This window comes from Vicugna pacos, chromosome 8 (assembly GCF_048564905.1).
Source record: "Vicugna pacos chromosome 8, VicPac4, whole genome shotgun sequence".
Classification (NCBI taxonomy): domain Eukaryota; kingdom Metazoa; phylum Chordata; class Mammalia; order Artiodactyla; family Camelidae; genus Vicugna; species Vicugna pacos.
Window position 1 is genome coordinate 24,175,833 of NC_132994.1, and position 16,713 is coordinate 24,192,545.

Here is a 16,713-nt window from a genome sequence, read left to right on the forward strand (position 1 = left end):
TTAAATGGTTGTAGAAATGTCAGACATACAAATAATAATTTAAAAATCAGTACATAAAGCTTTACCCATCCTCTTATATATATGTGTGTATATGAGTTCCTGTGTATGAAATGTCAGAAGTTTTCTCTATAATTAATTTAGCGGAATGAGGTGACCTAGAACATAAATTTCAAGTGATACTACCCCAAATGTTCTTAATTCTTCCTGCTTGCTTCCTACTTACAGACCTGTAATGAGAAGTGCATTCAATTCCCCAGAACTCATAAGTGGCTATAAAAATACATGATTTTGATAGTTTTAGAGTAGGAAAGCAACACTTTTTTTTAAAAGGGAGAAGGGAGATTAAGCTTATATCTTTTTTCCTTATTTATGTGGAAGTTGAAAGAGCACATAGTAATTACATGGTAAATATTACATAAATTGTAAGTTAATTAAGTCATTAATTTGCTCAATAAATACATTTTGAGACATCTCTATGTACTGTGCATGGCTCTGAAGCTGTAGTCCCCCCTCCCCTCAAGCAGCCTGCATGTTAGTGCTAGGGGAAGTCAAATACAAAGAGCATTACAACACAGAGTACTCAGTGCTATGAGAGAACTAAGAAAATAGTCATCCAGAAACACACGGTGGGGTCCTGCGGATGGTCATAAAAGGGCGGGAGGTGGCTGTCAAATGGAGTCATAAAATCATGAACACTTCATAAAAGTCATAAATAGTTAAAAACAAATATGATAGTTTCTAATAGTGATTACTTTGGATAAGAAATAAAACAGTATTAAAGGATAAATAGTGTTGGAGAGTGGAGTTGGGAGCTATTTGAGGCCAGAGACTTCTCCGTGAGCTCACCCTTTGATGTTAGATCTGAATGAGAAGAAACCATAATATCTGTAGGAAAGACCTTTCATACAGAGGTAACAGCTGGTGCAGATGTCCTAGGGTAGGAGAAAGCTTGAGATAATCAGAAGCAAAGAGAAGGGCTGTAGAACAGTGTGCCTGCAGCAGGGTGAGCTCAGAGGATCTTGTGCAACTTAAGCTCCTTGACAGAGGCAGAGACTCAGGTCCCATTTTGGACCTGTAGGCAATGTAACAGTTCTCTTCTCATTATAGTGAAGAATTTTAAGCTGCAAAATGAATGTTATTAATGAATGTTATTTCAGGTATTCACTTCCATACCATTGTACCAAGAAGCAGGCCAGCCACAAAGCAGCTGCTCAGTAAACATTTACTGAGCGAATAGATGATTCTTACAGCAACATATGAAGAAAGACAATTGAAGTATCATGAAAATGGAACCCAGATTCATGACCTGTATTCTCTATGTGGCAAGCTGTCATTATGACACGATGAAAAAGAAATGACACTTCAAAAAGAAAGTACATGATTGTCAAGTTGGTCAAAATAATCCAATGTTTCTCTACAATCACAGTTTAGTAGCTCATGGTTTCTATTTTTCACATGAAAATACTAATGCTATTCCTGGGATGGCTCTAAAGGAGTATCTTCTTAAAACGATGATACATCTGAAAAACTTCAGATTCTTGGAATGGGTGAGACTGTGAATATAATGGATGGTTATTAAACTTTCATTTCTGAAGAAATTGAAAGAGCACAAGGATAAGGCGGTTCGTCATATTAATGCTCGGCTAATCTTAACGAGAGCACAGCTAACAACAAAAAGCGTTCAGAACACCCAAATCTTCTGAAACTTTCTAATCCCTGCACGCAGTGCTCTTCAAAATTGGATTTCTTTGGACTTGTTCCATTGTATTTATGTCAAAACAGGTAATATTTTTCTGGTCCACTAAACTAAACCTTATTTCAACTCTGATGGGTATAAAATAGCTCCCTTTTATCTGGGAAGGATACAGCACATCATGCTTATGATTCACCCTCAGAGCAGCTTATTTTGTTCATATTGTGGAACCAGTACATCGACTCTGCAAGGTTTCGGCCTGAAAATCTCATGTAGACTCTCTTGTTACCTATACTAAATGCGACTATTGAATGAAATATTAATAAGTGCAATTGCCTGCACTGACAACAATGAACAAGGAGAAGCAAGAGCGAGAAAAGGCATAGAAGCAATTAGTATTTACTCAGGAGGATCCTTGAAGAGTGCTTTTAAGGCTATTTTTTAGAGCTGTTTTAGGTTCACACCAAAATATATGCTTTTTAGAAAAGAATATATACAAAAGATGTAAGGGGCTATATGGCCAAGAATAATATACCCAAAGAAGTGGCAAAATGTGTAAGAATATGCCAATAATAATAGTAAACATTTACTGGTCTCTGCTCTGTTTCAGATACTATTCTAAATACTTTATATACATTGTTTAATTTAACTTGCACAGAAGCCCTATGGTAGCTACTGTTATTTTTCTCATTTTACAGATGAGGGAGACAACTCAGAGAGGTTAATAAGGACTTTCCTCACAACCCAGTTAGTAAGACAGGTTTGAATGAACACAGGCAGTGTCGCTCCACAACCCTATCATGGCAACCTGAGAGATACTGATTGGATCCTCCTTCAAGAAAAAGTTTGCTATCTGGCTGCAAGAAGTGCAGGTGGCTGACAGTGTGTAACTAAATGTCTGATTTTTTTTTTTTTAACAAACACTACACTCTTCCTGGGCTCTCTGCCAATTCCTGCCTAATGAGTGTGGCAGAGATACCAGGGTTTGGCTTTTCTGCCCATTGTTAAGTCTCCTCTAGTGGTAATTTTGCTCCAAAGCCCTTTTGGCCAGGGAAGATTTTGACAGATCTCTATCTCAGTTTGAGATTCTCTTTTCTTGTCATAAAAGACAGATCTGTATTGGAGTCTGAAGCCTTTTCCTGCTCTCCTCCCCAGTAAAAATCTTACACTCCTAACTCCAGTTCAGAGTCTGCCTCCCAGAGACACAACTTACACACAATCACTCAATCACTCTGTGATAATTACCATCTGAAAACACAGTATAGGTTAAACTTTCAACTTAATGAAATTAAGAATTTGTTTATACATATATATATATGCCAAACACTCTACTAAATATTTTATATTTACACCTCATGTCCTTTAAGTGCTTATGACAAATCTTGTGAGATATATTCATTTATTCAGAATTGGGAATAAAGAAAAGAAAGCTTCTAGAATTTAAGAAACTTGCTCAAATCAATGAATGAAATAAAATTAGAATTTACATTCATGTCTGCTTTACTCCACTTAAAGTGTCATATTTCAGTAGAAGTTATTTGTAAAGAGACAAGAAGAAAATAACAGACATACTGCTTACTTAAAATGGCATTTTTACAAATGAAAGAAGGAAGAATAACCAAATATTCCTCAGATTCCATCTTTTCTGGGAAAGATGACCTTCGAACTAAAAAAAGCTGGAACAGTATTAAAAAAAAAGTTACTGCTTGAGATAGTACATAAATGGTCTGAGGCAGTCCCTAGTTAAATTAATCCAAGTCTCAAGACTCTGAAGATTTATATTCTAGGAAGCTGTAGAAATGTACAAATGCGATCTGAGCATCACTGCCAGAAGTACTTTAATTATGTAGGGAGGGGGAGGTGTGGGACACCCAGAAAAGAACGAATGTCTCCAATGTCAAAAAAAATAAATGTATGGCTGCATTAAATATTGATTTCTGGATTAAAAAATCTGGAATGGCTATCAATTAGACTGAATTTGTACTTTTAAAAAATTTTTATAAAGTCCAAATAAAAGATGAAGAAAAACATATGAAGTCTATAAAGTGTACAGACTAGAAATGCATTATTAACATATGTATACATCTATATAGACAGATACATTAAGAGAGAAATTCATTTATCCTCGCCAGTGATTTTTATAATTTTTCAAAATCCGCAGAGTGAATGGTAGCTTAGAGTCACTACAGTCGGGGTGTCACCCAGGTGGGATCTCTTGCTATTGTTTTCTATTACTTCCTTGGGTCCTTGGTGACAAGCCAGGAGGTAAGGTATTGTCTTAGTCTGTTTAGCTGCTGTAACAAGATACCACAGACTATGTGGCTTATAAACAACAGAAATTTATTCCTCACAGTTCCGGAGGCTGGAAATAATGAGATCAAGGAGTGAGCGTGGCCTGGCTTCGGTGAGGGCCCTCCCCCTGGTTCACAGCCAGTGTCTTTCTGCTGTGACTAGGGATCTCTCTTTCCCGAGAACACTAATCCCATTCATGAGGACTCAGCCCCACGCCTTAAGCACCTCCCAAGCCCCACCTCCTAATATAATCATCTTTGGAGGCTTCAGTGTAAGAATTTCAGGGGGCACAAATACTCAGACCAGAGCAGGTATCCTCAGGAGACTGGCAGCAGGGCTTCCATTGTCTCAAGGTCAAAATTTACAGACCCAGTGATCTCCAATCTTATTGAGAGAAAAGAAGCTACATTTTTGATGAATTGACATATTTTCAAAATAATTAGGTGACTCAGATTTTTCTTTTTTGTTGTTGTTAAAAAATAAGAATCTTCAAGAACATAAGGCTCAGAATTTCTAGGCTTAAATTCTAGGCTGTCTAACTAGCATGGTGACAAGTCACCTCATTTTTCTGGGACTACAATTTTCTTCTGTGTAAAATATATTTCTAAGGTTACTCGGAAATGGAAACTTCTCTGCATATGTATGAAGCCTACTGATGAGTATATTACAATTACAGAGAGGAGAGATAGGTATGAGCAGAGGTACATCATTTAGTTCACATCTAATTTTGTATGTTTGTCATCTGTACATGGCAAGAAAGCTTAATAAAATCAGCAGGTTACCAAGGAGGTACTATCACAAAGCACAGTGATGAGGAACAGAGACAGAAGCCATTTTATTACACTGCTTCTCACTGAATTGAATAACTAAATTAATACATAAGAATAAATAAGTTAATATTTTTAAGTATGTCAATAACTCTAGAAAAAACCATTTAAGATGTGAATGTTCATAAAGGGCATCAATTACACATTATATCCTTTTTTAATGTTCTTTCAACTTTAAAAATTGCCTAGAATTTATGAGAAAGGTGATACTATGTTAGAGGGGTAAGATAGACTTCTCAATAGGTGGAGTGGGGGTCAACTGAGTATCTGTAAGAAAGTGTTTGAACACTTATCATACAAAAGTGATCAGTCTAAAAATGCAGCTCTAAAGGTTAAAGGTGATGGAGGAGATCAAGATGGTGGCGTGAGGAGCAAAGCTCACCTTACTCCCATGAGCACATCAAAAATATCTCTACATGTGGAACAATTCTCACTGAAACAGACCAGAGGCTGGCAGGAAGATGTTTATACAACCAAGACCATAAGAAAGACCCACATGGAGTCAGGAAGAAAGTGAATAGAAGGAAGAAGGTTGGGACTCAGGAGGGAGCACAGAAGAGGAGGAGGAATAGGATTACACAGGCTGAGATCCTCCATGGGGAGTGAGCAGTTCAAACCACATAGTGAGTGCCCTAGCCCTGGGGACTGACGCCAGGAGTCCTCTGGTTTAAAACACAGTGGGAACAACAGCAAGGCTGTAATAAACCTATTCTACTAATGAAGAGCACGCACACACTTGCTCACCCCTGAAACGAAGCAGAGGAAGCGTACTGAAACTGCTCGGGACTGTGGCGATTTCCTGAAACCACCCAGGTGCGCTTGCACTGAGCACCTGCTCTGCCCTCTTGCATGTGGTGCCACCTCCACACTGGAGCAAAGGCTGGTGCTGAGGAGAGCCCACAGTTATGGGGGACAGAGCAGCCTGTACCCAGTGCGGCATTCAAATTGTGCAAGGAAAGCCATTACTGGTGTCCATGGGGACAGCAAATAGGGAGCAGCCCAGAAAACTGACTGGTAAGCCAAGACGGCCCCAGCATGTGCCCCTGCCCATACAAGCATGTACCCCTGCCCATAGCAGGCACATGCTCCAGGACCTTTTGCTCCAGTGCTGCTCCTCTCTGGTGAGAAAGCACCAATGCTGGGGGGTGGGGTGGGGGGAGAACACACACTTTAAGAGAATGGAACCAGCTCAGACCTAACCTTCAGGGCTTCTGTTCCTGTTCCAGCAACCAAAAGGGTGGTGTTGGCCACTAAGCAGAAGAGAAGCCCTGTGCCACACCTGACTCTGGCACTAGCTCCTGCATCTCCAGCCCCACCTCCCACCAAGGTGATGGCTGCCAGCACACGCTGGGGGATACATGATGCTCACCTTATATCCAGCTCTCCCACCAAAGCCACTAGTCACACGCAGACTGTGTACGGACAGTCCCACACAAGGACACCCCTTCAAGATGGCTAGGTAATTGTTTCACCTGATTTCATACAGACAAGCAAATGAGAAGACAGAGAAATCTGTTTCAAATGAAAGAACAACAAAACTAATAACAGAAAAAGCTAATAAAATATGGATAAAGAATTCAAAACACCAGCGGTAAGAATGCTAATTAAACTAAGGAAAAAATAGATAAACATAGTGAGAATTTTAACAAGAAAATACTAAATATAAAAAGGAACCAGTTAAAACTGAAGAAACAGTAACTGAAATAAAAAAGTATACTAGATGGAATTAACAACAGACAAGGTGGTAAAGAAGAACAGAAAGTGACTTGAAAGATAAAATAATGGATATCAGCCAATCAGAACAGTAAAAAAAAAATTAAAAAATAGAGGACACTTTAAGGGACCAACATCAAGTATATTCACATCACATTATAAGGGCCCCAGAAGGAAAAGAGAGAGAAAAAGGTTGAAAATATATTTGACAAAATTATGGCTGAAAATTTCTGGAACATGAAGAAGGAACAGGTGTCCATGTACAGTATGCACAGAAAGCCCCCATACAAGATGAAACCAAATAGATACATGTTAAAACATATTATAATTGAAATGGCAAAATTCAAAGAGGGTATTCTAAAGACAGCAAGAGAAAGACAGAGTCACATACAAGGGAACCCCCGTAAGTCTATCGGATGACTTTGCTGTGGGAATGCTGCAGGCCAGAAGGGAGTGGCATGATACGTTTAAAGTGCTGAAAGGGAAAAACCAACGACCCGGGATACTCTGCCCAGCAAGATAATCATTCAGAATTGAAGGAAAAATAACTTCTCAGACGAGCAAAAATTAAGAGTCTATCAATATTAAACACTAAAAAAAAAAAAAAGTTAGAGTCTTTTCTAAGTGAAAAAGAAAAGGATACAAGAAGTAAAAATCTATAAAAGAAAACTCCCACTAGTAAAGGCAAATATATAGTAGACAGTGTATCAACTACTTAAATAAGCTAGAATGAAGATTAAAAGACAAAAAAATTGTAAATTAGAATTGGAAGTTCCGCTACGTCAATCAGAAAACAAGAAGTAAAAGGCATCTAAATTGGAAGGGAAACAGTAAAGTTGTCACTATTTGCAGACGAGTGTTACCATGTACTGAAAACCCTAACGTCTCCACCAAAAAACTACTGGAACTAATAAGTGAATTCAGTAAAGTTGCTGGATTCAAGATTAATACATAGAAATCTGTTGTGTGAATATTTATAGAGAATCAGAAGATAATGCTTATTCCACAAAGACTATTTTAAGCAAAGGATGGGCTTAAAAATAGATTCGTGTAATAAAGACGTGGCCTAGATGATCTACTTTGACATGGATTTGGAGTTGTTCGAACAGTTGCATCTAAGAAATGTTGAAGTAAATTTCTGTGTCATCCTAATGGATTAATGTCCTTGTCTTTGTCCTCCTTAACAATTTTATCACTGTCTCAAAACAAATTACTAGCAGTGTGGCAGATGACACAAAATTGTCGAGTGCGGAATGTACAAAAACAAGCAGTGGCCGGGGCTGTGTGAAAGCAAGGCGCGCATGCCCTTGCTGAATATATTCCAACGCAGTTTTCTTCTATACACTGTGCAGACCAGACCAAACCCGTTTTTAGTCCCCGATGAGGCTACAGAACAGAAGTTCGCGACCATGATGAGGGAATGTTTAAAAATAAAAATTGATGACAAAAAAAACAAACAAACAAACAAAGAGAAATTAATGTCTCTGTTAAAAAAAATATGAGGGAATGTTTAAGCTCATTCAATCAAAAATGGACTGTTCTTTGCATTTCAGATATTAATGCATCTAATCCTTATACTGGGGGGGTCCTAGGCAGGTGGTATGATTATCTCTAGTTTACAGATGAGAAACCTGAGGCACAGAGAGATTAATTAATTTGTCTAAAGTCGCACACTTAGTAAGCGGTGAAGCAGAGACTGGAACCCAGGTGTTCGGCCCCACGGCTGGTACTCTTTGCTATCGTGCTGGTAAACAGTTACTGAGGCCGTGCTTCAAGCCCTGTGCAACATGCTGCTGACGCAAGAGTGCAACAGCCTCTCAGCAAGCGTGTGATCACTGGAATGTGTTCTAGCAGCAGACGAGCCAGAGATACACTTGCAGTGGGAGAGGCTGAAATCAGCTCTGCTCCCTGGAGGCCAGGTTGTCCTGCGTGGTTCCTTCCCCAACAGTGACTCCTCTTCTAGCCACTCAGCCCCTTGTTCCTGTAGACTTTCTTTGGGTTCGCTTCCCAGGGCACAGCATGAATCCCAGCAATAAAAACAGCTCGGGCTCCAGGAGGAGGGTGGGGCAGCAGGGGGCATGTCCTCTTTACTTACAGATGTTTATACCACATTTTCCATTACCAGGTGGTAAATCTGTTAAGGTCGTGCGTGGATACCGTGGGATCCAGTTTTTCAACCTTCTCTACAGTTTTGCATGTAGTTGTCCTTGAAAACCAGTGGGGTGTTGAAGGCTCACCTGGGCCTGAGCTGGAACCCCTCCTTGGTCAGGGACAAGCTGTGTGGTTGTGTCGAAGGCACGTAACCTCTCTAACATGAGGCTTCCCCCTGTGATAAGTGGGAATAATGAAACTACCACAAGGCAAGTGGGTATAAGGAAGAAATGTACTTTTCTCCCACCTTTGAAATAAATTAATGAACTCATATATACACAGTTCAGAGTGAAAGCAAACCTCATAAAAATACAAAAAAGAAATCTTGCAAGTATTCTTTATATGGCAACGAATTAAAGCCCAAGATACATAAAAGATACATAAAAGAAAAATATTATATTAAATTCCATCTTCTTGCCTAAGGGGAGAACCAAATTGTGTTTTATTCTATTCCCAAGACTGAGGAAGCAGCAGTTTCCAACCTAAAATCAAATGAACAGCCTCTGGTTTCTGAGACAAATTACCCCCAAAAGGCACCAGACATTCCTGACCAGGAAACCAGGGGCACTCTTGGGCTTTAAGCAAAATAGAGTTACATCTATACAAATATGTGGTCATTTGTGAGACAGAAGCTCCCAGAAACTCTTTTCCCAGGAGTACTTAGTTCTGGAAACACAGAGCTGTGGGGAGACTGGAGGAGGCCACGGTGCGAGCTAGTTCTAGCAGCCATATTTTACCAAGTTGTTCTAGGCACATAAAACTCCCCAGTATTTCTAAGAGCAGACATCCCCGTACTGGCCTGGCCCACACCCACAGTAATTGCATTCTGTCATCTTTCAGGTCTCCCTGGCACTTTCAATTAGCCACAATTTATATTCTTCCCAGTTTACAACTGAAACTGCCTTGTATTGCAGCGGTGGGGTGACACAGAGGCAGCAGCTAAATTAACAAACAACCGGTAACTTACTGCTGTTCTTCAGTTCTGTCCTGCCTTACATGTCTGTGGAGTGCGAAAGGTCAAGGAAGGTTAGTTTCATTTTATAAGAAAGACCACTGAAGCTCCAAAGTAACCTAATATTTACATCTATGAGGAGCTGGATTACAAATTAAAAAATAAATTCCCATTTGGAATTTGTATAGTTATAAACCTATATCTTATAGATGAAATGAAGGAAGTAACAAATCTTTTCTAAAAGAGACAAAAAACACTTCAATATAAATACGGGTATAACAGGTTTCTTTTCTTTTTTAAAAAATATTTATTAAGTTCCCACTTGTACAAAGAACTGTTTTAGCTGTTGAAATCCAGGGGTGAATAACAGATGCTGTTTCTCAGGTGCTTAAAATGCACCAGTCCCTGTTTAACTCATTTAATATTCACAAGAGCTTGATGAGGTAAATACTAATGTTATCCCTATTTAACAGGTGAGAAACTGACGCAAAGTTAGTTTTAATAACTTTCTAGAGATGGCACAGTTATAACCAAAGTTTCAAACCTTGGCCATTGATGCCAATAACTGTGCTCCCCACCCCTGTGATCATCTCTCTCGTGCACAGAACAGTCCTGGGATTTAACATTACATAGAGGAAGGTGGACAACAAACACATAAAGAAACAAGCAAGAGAGGTCTTTGCAAATGTGACTGCATACAAGTGCTGAGAAGAGAGTTAAAACATGCTGGCTGGCTGCTGGCTGGCTGTAATAATGAGGCAGTTGCTTTAGGGTGGGTGATAGGAAGGCTCTTCTGTCTAAGCTGGGAGATCTGGAACACAGAAAAGGAAGCAGCTAAGCAAAAATGAAGGAAACAGTGTTCAAAATACAAAGAAGATCTGGTGCCAGGACCCTAAGATGGGCACAGACTAGACGAGAGAGGACAGTGTGAATTCTGGTTGGAAACAGACAAGCACAGGATGACGAAGGACTGAAACAGTGTAATGTTTAAGTTTTGGCTTTTGTTTTATGTGTAATGGGGGCCTTTGGAAGGTTTTAAGTGATTACATGGCATATTCTGTTTTAAAAGGTTGTTCTGAAGGGAGGATCTATGTAAGGGGTGGATGAGAGTGGAAGAATGGAGAAACGGTCCAAGGCCCCAGAGAGGAGATGACTGTTACTCGAACTAGGGTGCATCTGGAGAAGAGGGGAAAAGAGGATAGACTTAGAATCTGTTTTTGTTGACTTTGCCAAGGAATACTAGAAGGGAACAAGTGAGGAAAAGAAAATCATTAAGTAAAAAAATCCCAGAATTAATCATTATTTAAATAAATGTAAGTCTATTTCATCAAAGGATTTTGGTGGTTTCTTGGTTTCTTCTGAGAATTCTTAGTTGGACCAAAAAGGTGATTAAATGACATTTAAATTTCACTCCTTTAATTTCATTAACCAAGTCAATAGACCTTTATATTTAACCCTGTGTATTTAAGAAATGACTTAGGTATGTATGAGCACTACTGGCCTTATTTAAACTGTTCAGCAATTTGTGTAAAATGTATTTATGATTTTGCAAAACTGCCTAGAAATCTGTTCATTTCAGAATATTACCTATTATCATCACAGAAAGTGCTATGCAGAGGCGCAACATGTCTTGAACATGTTATTTTGGTGAACAACACACACAGTCAAATACAAATAAAACACCATTTATAACAACTGACTAGGACATCAAATTATCATGCTGAACTCACACCTTAAATGGAAGACATTTTATTTGTTTTTTAAATTAAGGAGTGAGAGGATACATCATGGTCCTTAAATTGTGTCAACTGTATGAATAAAAGATGTCTGAAATAATTTCAAGTTGAATGTATTTGACAAAAAACTGTTTAAATAAGGACTTTGGACAAATTGGAAGTATTTCCTATAAGTCTTACTGGGACCTGACATAATATTAATACATTTGATTACTAAAACTTACATTTTGGAGAGATTATTATGTTTTCTTAATTTTTTTCCAGTATACAATGTGTCCTTATAGGTTTGAGCTGGTGCTTTGACAGCCTTTCTGTCTGGAGGCCCTTTTCCAGCTAAATTTCACAGACTAAAAAATCCGACCTCAGAGAGTTTTGGGGTATTTTGGATGGTGAAGAAACTGGATGGAGGAAGGAGACATGGGTGTACAATGGTAGTGCATTTTTAGTATTAGATATCTACAGATGATCTATGGTAAACCCCACATTTTTTTTTCACTCTTTTGTGGGCTCCAAGATTACTGGAAGAGTGTTTCCACCTGGATATCCTGCAGGCTGACCCAGCCTGGCCAAAATTACAAGTAACTTAGTTCTTGCATTTCCTACTCCAGCTGATAAAATTGTCAGTCACTCAGTTCTCCAAACTCCTATGTTTAGAGTTGTCCTTAGCAATTTTACACCACTCACGCAATCTTTTATTAAGCCCAATGAAGTTTACCTTTCAAATATCTCTCCAGTTTGTCCCCTCCTCGTCTTTACTGTCACAACTGCCTTAAGTGCTTCCTTCCTCCACCTCTTAGCTGGATTATTCTAGTGGTTCAACTCGTCCCTTCTGCCCCTTCCCCACTCCAACCCAGCTCATACCAGTAATCTTTCAAAAACAAATGCAACTACCTTTTTGAAATACTGACCTTTCTCCTTATTGTCCCCAAATGAAAGCTACACACCTTAATGTGGTAAACGAACCTTTACAAGATGGCCTTACCCAATTCGACTACCATGTTCCATCTTTCGATATTTCCTGAAGAATCTTAACTATCTCCCAAAGAGTTCATCTATGCCAAGCCACTTTCACATTCCTGAGCTTTTTAATACCTTGATTCATCTTGCTTGAATAACTTCTGCTCCCTTTTCACTTGTTTTCTCTAAGAGAATCTTCTCCTTAAAGGCCGCAAAGTGTAAGCAAACATTAGAAGGAAAAAACTTAGGTAGGAAGCCAACAACAATCACAGCTCCTCCAGATCTCTGTCTCTCAGGAGATTTTCTGGTTTTGTTTTTGTTTTTCCCTTTCAATTCATGCCTCAGATTTCTCAGATTTCTGGCTGGAGTAGCCACTAGCAGCACTGTGAACACTGATTTCTCCCTATCTTTTATATCAGGTTTAATTTTTGAAGGAATTTTATTAGGGCATTAAGACTGTAATTCCTAATTCAGTAAGTCTGAGTTTAGGGAAATGCACGTGTGTTTTTTCTTTGCTACTAAGGTTGAGAACAAAAGTGTGAAAGCATAAAAATTTAGGCATAGAAACTGGATATCTTGCTTTGCTGTCACTAACCCATAGTCACCAGTGCTTGTAGCTGCCAACAAAGCCTCTTCCCACTCCTTCTCTTTGCCCCAAATTTTGTCTAGGAGATCTCATTCCTAAAGCACATCTCTTCCACCCTCTTTCCTTTTTTATCTTCATTGCCTTTTTACCTTGAGGGTTTTTCACAATCCCAAATCCTTTGTTTCTGTTTGTTTTTTCCCCTCCAGGGACAAGTTTGAACCAGGAATCTTCCAGCCAGGAATGAGTCCTAAATGAACATTCACACTCCCCTACACGAGCACATCAGACACTACAGGCAGCCTGGTATTACCTCCTTCTGCTTGATGAAGGGTAAAGATTATTTTTTAATCTTCTTCAGTGAAATGTTGTTTCCAGAATATATGATAAATGCTAAGGATATTACAATATCTAAATGATAAGACAGATGCAAACAGATGAGAGATTGTTATGCAGTCTAAGGGCCTAAAATATGCAGAGTACAAGCTTTTAATTTTAGTGTAATTAATTGCTCCCATTGTATAATTGCTTGTCATCTCAGTTTTTGTCCTCATATGGATAATTTTTTTTCCTTCTCTGCAGTTTCTCACTTGAAGGAGAACAGAATCCAACAAACATACTGTAAACAGGATGCTAAAATTATGTAGATATGGAATCATGACATACATACATATAAGTCCTTTTGAAAACAATGTGATACTGTTATCATCTAGTCTAGACCTTTTACTTCTGAAGGAATTAAAATCTGGGAAATTAAATGAATTTCTAGAGGTTACACAAAGGCCTCATCTCCTTGTCCCTAGGAATCTTGACTCTGAGTCCAATTCCTTTTCCATTATAACCAATAACTTCAATACTTTTTAAAGTCTTAGTAAAATTGTTCCATGTTTCTATAGATTCTTTCTTCTGCAATTATCTCCCAAAACTCTGTCCTTGAACTTACCTAGAGTACAGAAAACTTCATCTGAGCTGGCATAGTGGGAAAGACCTAGAACAGATTTCACCCCCTAAACCTGATTCCTTTTGTGACTGTCTGTTCTTCTCAAGTTTTGGTGGGTTCTGTTGTACAAAAGATAAGCGAGAAGGGAGATGAGACCTGAGTTGCTAGTAACAATGTAGTGCTGTGGATAAACCAAGATGTTTCCTTTTCATGTTTCCTAAAGAATGTCACGTTCCTAGATGAAGGGTCAGGTCTCTGAAGGGGCTACCAATGCCACCCCAACCAACTTCCTTCCAGATGTGATGACCCCTCTGCATAAGTTTGGGTTTTGAGTGTGCTGACCATGGTTCTGAGAAGCCCGTGTTAAACATGGCCTTGCCATAAATTCTTCTCCCTTCTGGCCAAATTGTCAGTTAGACGAAGCAGCATCTAACTCTGTGTTTCAGAGCTTTGCAGTGGCCTAGAGGCAGCTATGAAAAACCTGCAACCATTTAAAAAATGTAACAGCTCAAAAAGGTAGCTTTGAAAAAATCTTGTTTATGACCACAACTGAAGTTAAAATGAACAATTCATATGACCAGGAAAAATGGATTTAAATTTATTTGTAACTCTTCCACTTTTCCTAAAATAATACTCCTTACAAGCTTTTAAAAATTAAAACAAGAACTTTGGTTGTTATGCCTTCAGTTACATTTTCCTCCAAAAAAACTAAAGCAGTGTTGTGTGATATAGTGTAACTGTCAACCAAAATAATAAAATTATCCAGAGAAAATTAGGTACAATTCACCTGTGGACATAGGAACACTATATGGCATTAAAGGTCAGTTTTAAGCTGGGGTCTATATAAAGCAATCAAGCAAGAGCAATTAGATAAAGAAGGATGAAGTACCTTTCATGGTATGAGTTAATATAAATTCCATGATGTGAATTACTGCATATTTAAAAGACATGCTCCATCTGTAGCCCCTACATGTAAAAATATCTCCTCACTCACTTGCCATACACACTAAAATGCGTATTCATAGGACATAGACTGCTGCACTTAATTACTCCAAATGGCCTTGGCTGCTTTCCTGTCCATTTTTTCTGGGGTGGGTACCCTGTATTCTAACTAGAGGCATTCTCTGTGATGCTTGTAGTATCAGGATTGCCAACTGCACTTGTGCCCCTGCGTACCTCTCATATAGACCCTGATAACAGTTTTATTGGCATTTAAGCCCACCGACCTTGGCCTCTGTTAGTTATGTGCCTTGTTGAGATTTGGCTCTCCATCTCGTTTATTTTATTTACAATTGCTTGTCACCTCCCTCAGGGTAGGAGGTTGTCCTAATATGAACTTCCCAACGGGGAGTTCTAAGATACACCTTAGAGTACTCCAGCCATGCTATTATCATAATCATCATGCCCAGTCCCTTCCTCTGAGTTTCACACTGTAACAGCAAACAACTGTGAGGATGTAGGATCACCAAAGACACTAACAGCTGTAAATGTCACTGCAAGCTAGGTGCTCAAAGGCCCTGCCTAACTGTGCTGCTTGTCAACTACTGAAGTTCTTCTCTGTAAACACTTCTTTCTCCACTTTTCTCCACTTTCTGATGCTTTTGGCACTTCCTAGGAGATGGTTCCATTTTTATAAACTTTCCCTATAGGCACAGTTGATGACATTACTTTTCTCATCATTCTTGTTATTTCTCAACTCACACCATCCCTGTTGCTGGGCATTTTCCTATTATAGTTATAAATATTTTATTAGGCACTAGTGACTTCCTCATTACTAAATCCAAACGACAATGCTTTTTTTTTTTAACTTCCTTTCTTCAGAAAGCATTCTTCCACTTTGGCTCTGTGACAGGACACCACACCATACTATTCCCTTCTTCCACTGCTACACATCAATCCTTGAAGGTGGGTGTTCCTTTGGCATCTGTACTGAGCTTTCTTCTTTTATCATTCTACATTGCCTAAGTGGTTTTGTCTATTCTGAAATCTTCACTTATCCCTCATGTACTAATGACCTACTCCTACCATTTTCCAAAACTCCTATCCCAAATATCCAACTACCTTTTAAATATTTCTGCCTAAGTATCCTGTTGAATCCTCAAATCAACATATTCAAATTGAACCCATCGCCTCACCCTCAACACACACACACTCTTTATTGTCATCTTCATGTTTACTCTCAAAGAATAAAACCAATATCCAGTGCTCATTCTGGCAGCCTGTATACTAAAATTTAAATGATACAAAGAAGATTAGCACAACCTCTGTAAAAGAATGACATGCAAATTTGTAAACATTCCATGTTTTTGTGTGGAGATGCCTTAAAAAACTGAAAACAGACTTACCCTATGATCCATCAATCCCACTCCTGGGCATATATTTGGAGGAAACTCTAATTTGAAAAGACACATACATCCCAATGTTCACAGCAGCTCTATTTACAATAGCCAAGACATGGAGGCAACTTAAATGTCCATCCACAGACTACTGGATAAAGAAGTTGTGAGATATATATATATATATGAATACTACTCTGCCATAAAAAAGAATAAAATAATGCCATTTGCAGGAACATGGATGGACCTGGAGATCATCATACTAAGTGAAGTAAGCAGAGAGAGAAGGAAAAATATCATATGATGTCACTTATATGTGGAATCTTAAAGAAAAAAATACAAATGAACTTACCTATGAAACAGATAGACTCACAGACATAGAAAACAAACTTATGGTTACCAAGGGGAAAAGGTGTGGGAAGGGATAAATTAGGAATTTGGGATTTGCAGATACTAACTACTATATATAAAATAGTTAAACAACAAAGTCCTACTGTGTAACACAGGGAACTATATTCAATACCTTTAATGGC

At 38.7% G+C, this 16,713-nt stretch overlaps 1 non-coding gene across 1 annotated transcript; it reads left to right on the forward strand.

Moving 5' to 3' along the window:
- Positions 1 to 16,046: 16,046 nt before the first annotated feature.
- On the forward strand, positions 16,047 to 16,152 carry LOC116281685 (U6 spliceosomal RNA). Its single transcript, XR_004191143.1, has one exon. It is a non-coding gene; the product is annotated as a U6 spliceosomal RNA (small nuclear RNA).
- The last annotated feature ends 561 nt before the right edge of the window (positions 16,153 to 16,713 follow it).